General features: G+C 52.2%; 1 pseudogene; it reads right to left on the bottom strand.

Annotated features, from left to right (window-relative positions):
• Positions 1-6,639: 6,639 nt before the first annotated feature.
• LOC129512026 (5'-AMP-activated protein kinase subunit gamma-1-like) lies at positions 6,640-8,115 on the bottom strand (annotated as a pseudogene).
• Between the last annotated feature and the right edge of the window lie 672 nt (positions 8,116-8,787).

Raw genomic sequence — 8,787 nt, 5'->3', positions numbered from 1 at the left:
TGCACCTGCAGTGCCTGCAACTCACGAGCTCACGATCCAACACCGGTGTGCTGGGGGTCCATCACCATCCCCTGCGGACGGGGAGCAGGGCCGCTGGGGTCCATGCCAGCATCCTGAGTGCTTTGTGTGGTGCCTGGCTTGCTCCGTCACCAGGGGAAGCATGCTTGAAGGGGGAGAAGGAGAGGAGAGAGGAGGAAAGAAGACAAGGGTGAGGAAGGGAGGGTGAGAAACCCGAGAGAGGGGAAGGGAGGCGGCGCTTTCTTGATGTCTCTCCCTGTAACTGGAAACTGGATGATGCTCCACGCTGCTGAGAAGGGGCCGGACCTTGGCTTCCCAAAACGCATGGCGATTAATGAGGATCGTGCAGGTGCAACTGCATAAAAAATGATCGAAAATAATTACATGTTCTTAGTAATATGTATATAATGTACCAGTTATACGTGCCTTCAGCCCTCAAACACATACACACACGTGTCTGCACTGCGGGCACACAACTGTCATCACTTACAGGTGCGCAGGTACATAATTTCTCTAAAATCACAGCGACTCCTTTTAAAACTAACTCCACCCCTTCATGAGGGAAGCGTCATAAGAGGTCTGCGCTATTTTGACTGAGACGAGCTGAAACGAGCCCAGTGTTTGCCTTCAGATGTCGTTCAGAGCATGGAGCCCTCCCCTGAACCCCGGAGCATCTTGGGGTGCATGTCACCAACACCTGGATCTCAGAACGGCCTGGGAAGTTCTGGTTCTTGGCTTCGCGTCTGCAGGTGCGTGTGCACGTCCCCCTGGGCCTCCTGGGAAGTTTCTGCCCCTTCTCACCTGAAGCTTCACTCCATCTGCCGGGATGTGCCCAGGATGCACACCCGCCTGGGTGGAAGATGGGAAACCATTCCAGGATGAACAAGCAGCTCTGCCTCAGAGACTCCGCTGTCTTGGAAACCAGGTGCAGAACCTTCCGTGCGGGAGGCATGGTCCTACGCAGCACACACACCAACCCGCGCATCGAGCAAACCAGACCGTGAGGTCATCACCCCCCAGCCTACAGGGAGGCTCCCCGTGGCCAGGCTCACCGAATTCCAGATCCTGGTACTCGGGCCCCTGATCCCACTCCTACTTGGGCTGCTCGCCCCTTCTGAGCCTCGGTGGCCCCACCTGTATGGCGGGCCTGTGTCTAAGGACTGCTTCTCAACACTGGGGGAGGGAAGACGAACTGAAGCAACACATCCAAGATGCCTCGCGGATGGACCCAGGCAGCCTCCGAGGCAGTGTGCCGTGGAGACACATGGCAGCAGCTCGAGGTTGTTTTTTTTACCCTGCCTTTCCACACACAGACCGTGAGCCCCAAGGTCACTGTGGAGGGCTCTGACACATGGTAGGTGCTCCGTGAAAGCTGGCTGCCTGAACCTGCTCACTTGCCCCAGACCTGCAGGCCCTTGCTCTTCGAGGCACGCCTGCCCCTGAACATCCAGGCCCTTGTCTGGTGTGCCTGCCACCAGCGGCCAGATTGTGACTCACTGTATTATTATTTTTTATGGTGCATTGGATCCCCAAATAAGATGTGCTTTTTGTGGGGTGCCTGGGTACCTTGGGGGTTGAGTATCTGCCTTCAGCTCAGGGCATGACCCCGGGGCTCCTGGGATTGAGTCCCGCATCAGGATCCCCTCAAGGAGCCTGCTTCTCCCTCTGCCTGTGTCTCTGCCTCTGTCTCTCTGTGTCTCTCACGAATAAATAAAATATTTTTTAAAAATGTGCGTTTTGTGACAACTGGAATCTATTCCATTTACTACCGTGCTCCTGACACTGCCTGCCACATAGTAGGAGCACAACAAATATTTGTGAAGTGACTATACGCATGAATAAAAGGTGAGAATGCCAGAAGTCAGATCCACGCAGGCAGAGGCTACATCCTCACGGTCGAGAGCCTGGTACACAGAAGGTGCTCAACTTTGTTGAACAAACCAACACCGAAGGGATGAACCAACTCTCTCCGTGGACATTTCTTTAACTGCCATAATTTCTAGATATTTCTCGGCTTTTCTACCTTCCAAGTGTCTTGGGCTTAGTGGCCTCACCTGGCTCACGTGGTCCCCCCCCCCGCACCCTCCTGGAGGGACACGTGCCAGAGAGCAGCCCCCAGGGAGCCTCACGGAGGCAGGGGAGATTAACCGGCTCCCCCTTTCACTTGGGAGCAAAGACCTGGCCCTTTATTACAGAGAATCAATATTTGTACAGTTGGTACATTGTAAAATTTTATAGTTGAGAAGTGACACATTTTCCTAACCGGTCCCCAAAGGGACATAAAACACCACAGCAAAAGTTACACGATGATTCGAGGCAATAGAAGCAATTATCAGGTGCTGAGGACATGCACGGTGTGACACTGTCAGCCCAGCCGTCCCACATGGCCACCACCCCTTTCCCAGGGAGGAGACTGAGGCTGGGGGGTTGACACTTCTCCCCGGATCCACTGCTGGCACGGAAGCAGAGACGGCCTGGATGGCCCGGGTGGCCTGGGTCTGAGCTCTTGGGTGCCACGCACCCAGCAGCTACAACTGTGCTTACGGGGTCTGAGTATATCCCAGACAGGTGTGTTCCAGAAGCCAAAGCCTTCTTCCTTTCTTCCACCCACCCCGTGTTTGTGTGTACAGTGGGCAAAATACAGAATGTCACCTTTTCCTGTTTTTTAAATTCTTACAATTTTTTTAAAATTTATTTTTATTGATGTTCGATTTGCCAACATACAGTACAACACCCAGTGCTCATCCCATCAAGTGCCCTCCTCAGTGCCCATCACCCAGTCACCCCATCCCCCTGCCCATCTCTCCTTCTGCAGCCCTTTGTTCGTTTCCTGGAGTTAGGGGTCTCTTATGATTTGTCTCCCTCTCTAATTTTTCCCACTCAATTTCCCTCCTTTCCCTTATATGTCACCTTTTCTTTTTTTTTTTTTTAAGATTGTATTTATTTATTCATGAGAGACATAGAGAAAGAGGCAGAGACACAGGCAGAGGGAGAAGCAGGCTCCATGCAGGGAGCCAGATGCGGGGACTCGATCCTGGGACTCCAGAATCACACTTAACCGCTGAGGTGCCCTCACTTCTGGTTTTAAAAGAGCATATTTTATACTGATTTTTATAGTGATATTCTTCCAGAATAATAGAGACAGTAACCAAAACATACGATGAAGCAGACATACGTAGCCCCAAGTCCGGCTTGAGCCAAGCCAGCCGAATACAGTGGAAGCCGGAGGAGGGCAGAGCTCCCAGGAGAGGATGCCCATGACCACGGAGTGCAGGTGATGGCACAGGAACACCCAGCTCCAAGGTGGCAGGTGCAGAGAGGGCCCAGGTGTGAGTCAGCGCCCCCCTGACCCCAGGACGCAGCATCAGCCAGCAGGAGTCCCGCTAGCCTCCCCGCTGGTTCACTTTCAGGGTCTCCCCCAAAGCAGGGTTTCCCTGGGTGGTGGGAAACACCCGGGATGGGGGACATTGTGAGGTGGCCAATGAGTGGCTAAGCCTGCCTGGGCATCAGCTGACCTGGACCCAAGCTGGTGGAGTCTATGCCTGAGCTTCTCATGCGGGCTTGGGACAGACAACAAGGACTCTGGAAGCTCATGCCCAATGGCTGGGGAGGGGACTCTCTTCTCCCAGAGGCCACGTATGGGAGGCGCCCTCCCCTGGGGCTCACTCACCACCCCATCCTCTGTGCTTCCTGAGAGGACAGGGACGGACCCTGGCCCTTCCCAGAAACAGTGAGCTGAAGCAAGAGCTGGGAGGAGCCCGGCAATGTCAGAGGAACTGCGTCCACATGGTTCACAGGCGACATTAGAAATAGAAACACGGGGATGGATCAAAAAAAAAGTAAAAAATTCATCTCCTAAATGTGTTTCCTGCATTCAGGGTTACCATTGAAAAATCTATCAATTTTATTCCCGGTTCTTTGTCAGTGATCTGTTTCTCTGCCTCCACAAGCTTTGAAATTCCCTTTGCTCTTTTATGCGTTAATTTTACTACAACATGTTGAACGTGTGAGGCGACAATGGGGCAGCGTGTTCAAAGCATCAAAGGGAAGAACTTCAGATTTGGGAAATAGGACTTTTATCCCTGGACTGTCGTTCAGCGAGGAGGGCGTGATGAGCATCCCTGGGAACGCAGGTGCTCGGAAGCTTGGCCATACAAAAAAAACCCTATAAAAACAGTTTGGGACAAAGCGTTTGAGTCAAAAGATTATAAAAAGAAAAGAGACATTGAAAGAGGCATCGGAGATTAAGATAAGCAAATATCGTGGGGAACTGGGGCGTTCGGAAAACTTGGGGGGGGGGGCAGGGAGAAGAAGCCAGACGGAGCGAGAGGAGAAAGTGCGCGCAAGGAAGGGTCAGGGCCGGGGCTGGTGGCCATCCACCGGGCTGCCCTCCATCTGGCCCGTCCCCAGGTCCGCATGGATGCACCATCGGCCCCAGCAGTGGCCCTCTGTCTTCCTGTTGTCTCTCCTGAGCGTCTCCTGGACTGTCCCTGTCATCACGCCTTGACCATGACAGCGGCAGCCTCTGGCGGTCAGACGGGGCCTTGGCTCCCTGCGGGGCCGGAATCCGATTGCCGTCGTGCAGCCCGCCCTCCCCGTGTCCTGCTCCGGCCTGCAGGCCATCGGAGCACACCCGTCCCCCGTGCTCTCCTTCCACACCTTTCCTGCTCCTGCTCGTGCTCCTGCCCCTGCTCGTGCTCCTGCTGCTTTCCCGGGTCCGGCCCGTCTCTGCGTCCTGTCTCCGGGGAGCTCTCAGCGGGTCCTGCAATAGAACCCGAGCTTCCGTGACCCACCCCTTCCTCCTCCAGTAGCTCCCGCCCCCTCTGCCCTGCTGGTCTAACCGACCTTATGAACTCTGCGCCCTTGGGGAGCCTGGGGGCTCAGTCGGCTGAGCGTCTGACTCTTGATTCTGGCTCAGGTCACGGTCTCGGGGTCCCGAGATCCAGTTCTGCATCAGGCTCTGTGCTGAGCGTGGAGTCTGCCTGAGATGCTCTTCTCTTTGGCCCCTCAACGCCCTCCTCTCTCTCTAAAACATAAACAAACAAACAAATAAATACAAATTCCACACCTGCAAGCCCAAACTCTGCAGTTTGGGAAGGTACCTCTTCGAATCTTCCCCTGTCCTTTCGTCCTCACTGCAAGAGTCCCTGAATTGCTGCAGCAAACCCCTCAGAACCACCTTCTCTCCACCTCCTCGTTTACCTGCGCAAATGGTTCTTATCCAGTTTCCACCCAGAGGGCGACCCACAGGTGTGCTGACTCCGAGCACGTCCCAGCGTTTTGCGCTGCATTCTAGGCCTGCCTCCCTTCCTGCATCCCACCGGTAGCCCGTTCCCTACACGGTGCATCGATGTCATCATTCCTCCCACTTGAAACCCCCGCAAGCCCTAGCAAAGCCCCGCACCCTCCTCCGGCCTTGGGCCCCACGCGAGCTCTTTCTTCCTCACCGGCCTCTCTGGGGGGCCCAGAGCTCCACTGTGCATTTTGGAGGGGCTAGGTACCAATGCTTCAATCTTAACCATGACAAAAGTATCATTTCAGTTGAATAATTTATATCTTGAGATCAAGATCAATGATTTAGTCATCCAGCATCGGCACCGAGAGGAAACAAATGCACGGCCCGCAGGTTCAGGCGGGGTGAGTCTGTCCGTGTCAAGAGCAGCGTCGCAACGCTTCTGTTTGCACAAAGCCTCCTCCGGACGTTCAAAGGCATCTCAGAGAAATGGGATAGAGACATGACCGAATTGGAATCGATACGGTGATGATGGAGAATCTTCATCTTTCCGGGACAGAAACCAAGATAGACACAGACTAGAAATATCACGCCATCAATAAAAAAGAAACCAGCCCTTGCAAAAAAAAAAAAAGAAAGAACAAAAAAACAGTTTGTCAAAACAACCTCAAAATTACCAAATGAAGAACGGGGTATTTGAACGTAACATTCCCTTTGCTGTTATCCTGAGTCAGAAAGGGGTTTTCAACAGATGGAAAGATTCGCACCAAAAAAATTTGTATATGTTGACCTCATGAAATCAACGACAAATACTGTTTTCTGTGATTGTATATTATTATTTTTTAACAGGTCCCCATCATTTTAATGAAGTTTGCCATGAAAAGCAGTAACCTCAGCTAATCACTCTGCCCTCCTCCTCCAGCAAGCCCCACCTCCCTTTGTCCCTCCTCCCTGCAATCCTCCTCGCTCCCAGGATTAGAAGAAGTGTCACGACATGGGCGCAGCCTCCTGCCGACAGCATGAAACGGGACGAGTAAAAATACCATTAGGAAGAGTTTTGTTGTGCCGTCATCTCAGGAGTCGTGGATGGAGACAGAGGCAACGGCTGGGTGAGGTCTGGGGGTCTCTTGGGGATGAGAATTTGCCTGAGGGGCACTCCGCCTGTCATTCACCCAGTAGGGAGTCTACTATACCCAAGAGGGCCAGGCAGGCTGTATGGTGAGGAGAGGAGAGCCAAAATCCCCTTCTCCTTCCTTCCCTAACGGGCTCTCCGGCTCCCAACTAGGGAACAGCCTCACGGTTCCTTCAAGGTTTCCTCTGTGGTTCCTTGGGCAGGCAGCGGGCAGTGGGGGGCATGTCCCCCAGTGCTGCCCAATGCCACCCCCACGTCAGGGCTTCTCTCCTCCCATGAGCACCAGGGACCGCAGGATGTCAGGCGGCGCTAAAATCCCCTTGACCCCATCACCCCCATCTACCACCACGAGTCGGTGACCTCGGCGTCCCCCAGCCTGTACATGGATGGTGGTCTCCCTCCAGATTCTCACACAGGAAGCCCTCGAGGACACCCTCAAAGTGATGCGAGCGTTTAAATTAAATACACAGAATGTGATCGATGTTGCAGGGCTTGGGTCACAGACACGTCTAGGTTGACGTAGGTCTTTTCGACTGCCAGACCGACGGCATCAAACATAGAGCGGACGTCCACCACACGGCCTTTCCAGTCTACTCAGTGTCGTACAAAGACGCCCAGAGCCACACAGACAGGGGAGGTGGTGCAGGCCGTAGCAACATGGGCAGAGGTGCCAATCTGTAGCTCTTCCAGAGGCTTGGACATGAACTCTGGTTTGGGGAACTCCATTATAAACTTGGGGAACTTGGGGAGGCCCTTGAGGGTGAGGATGTACAAAGTGTTGCCTGATTCTGGGTCAACAACTGGCAGCCTGTGGATCTTGTTCCGAGCTGATGAAGAGACAGCATCAGACGAGGTGGCATTAGGAAAAATGCAGACAAGACGTTTGAAGGAGACTTGTTGGTACACCTTCCTCTGAGTTTCTGACTTGTGTTCTTTGAGCTCATAGATGTTTTTTTTAATTTTTTAAAATTTAAATTCAATTTGCCAACATATAGTAGAATACCCAGTGCTCATCCCATCACATGCCCTCCTCAGCGCCTGCCACCCAGTCACCCCCTTCCCTCCACCAACCTGCCCTTCTGTAACCCTTTGTTTCCCAGAGTTAGGGGTCGCTCATGGTTTGTCTTCTGCTCTATTTTTTTTCCCACTCAGTTCCCCTCCTTATAATCCCTTTCACCATTTCTTATATTCCACATATGAGTGAGACCATATGATGATCGTCCTTTTCCGATGGACTTACTTCACTCAGCATCATACCCTCCAGGTCCATCCACGTTGAAGCAAATGGTGGGTATTTGTCCTTTCTGATAGCTGAGGAATGTTCCATTGTATATGTAGACCATGTGTCCTTATCCATTCATCTGTTGAAGGACATCGTGGCTCCTCCCACAGCTTGGCTCTTGTAGACATTGCAGCTATGGACACAGCTGGTAGATCTGTAGCAAGGCTGATTTACGGCAGCGGTGATGATGGTCAGCATGCCCACAAAACTTTGCATCTTACAATCCCTCTAAGGGGCAGCTTGGACACCACTAGTCGCTGAAGCAAAGGAAGCTTCCTCCACCTGCAGGGACATATCCAATACCACTGATTTGGAGCTGGTGGGGATCAGGCCACAGCAGCAATGAAACCTCTTGAAGAAAGGATACACACTACTGTTGGATTCTGCGATCTCTTGAAGATGCTCATTTTCTGGAGCTGGGGAGCTACCTGAAGAAGCGACCGTCTCCATTTCAAGAGGCTCTGACTGGTTTCGCTTGCCTTAGGAAGCTCTCTGGGAGCGGCACAGGCTGGGATTGCATTTTCAAGAACTAGATACATGTTCATTTTTATGATTAATTTTATCACCTGTAATGTTTCTCTCAAATAATTTAATCGTGTTCATTTTTCTCCTAATAATTTACAGAAGGGCAGAGATAGAAGATGAGGGACAAGCAGGCCCCATGCCCAATGCAGAACCTGACACAGGCTCCATCTCACGACTTTGAGATCATACCCTGAGCTGAAATCAAGAGGTGGATGTATCACCGACTGAGCTACCCAGGGGCCCCTTCACTTGTATATTTTTAAATTTTGTATCACCTGATGTTTTTTAATGTTTTATCATTTCTGATGTTTAAGTATATTATTTAGTTTCCATTTTTTAATGATTTTTGAATACTTCAAATAGGATATCTGCATTTTGGACTCATGTAAAATAAATACTTGGTGCTGGTATTGTGTCCTCACAGCGGCCTTAGCATCAGTGCCCTCACATCATGACCCCCAGCCACACCAGCAGCCTGGCTGGCTTCCACATGCAGCCCCAGCCCGTTCCTGCCCAGGCCCCCGCTGCACGTTCCTTGTCCGATACCCAACATCTTCTCAGTTCCTGGGGTTTTGCTACCTGTTAGCATCTCAGAGA

Source organism: Nyctereutes procyonoides, unplaced genomic scaffold, assembly GCF_905146905.1.
Source record: "Nyctereutes procyonoides isolate TBG_1078 unplaced genomic scaffold, NYPRO_anot_genome, whole genome shotgun sequence".
NCBI classification, from domain to species: Eukaryota; Metazoa; Chordata; class Mammalia; order Carnivora; family Canidae; genus Nyctereutes; species Nyctereutes procyonoides.
The sequence above is the reverse complement of the archived record's forward strand: the minus strand, read 5'-3'. Positions and strand labels throughout refer to the sequence as shown.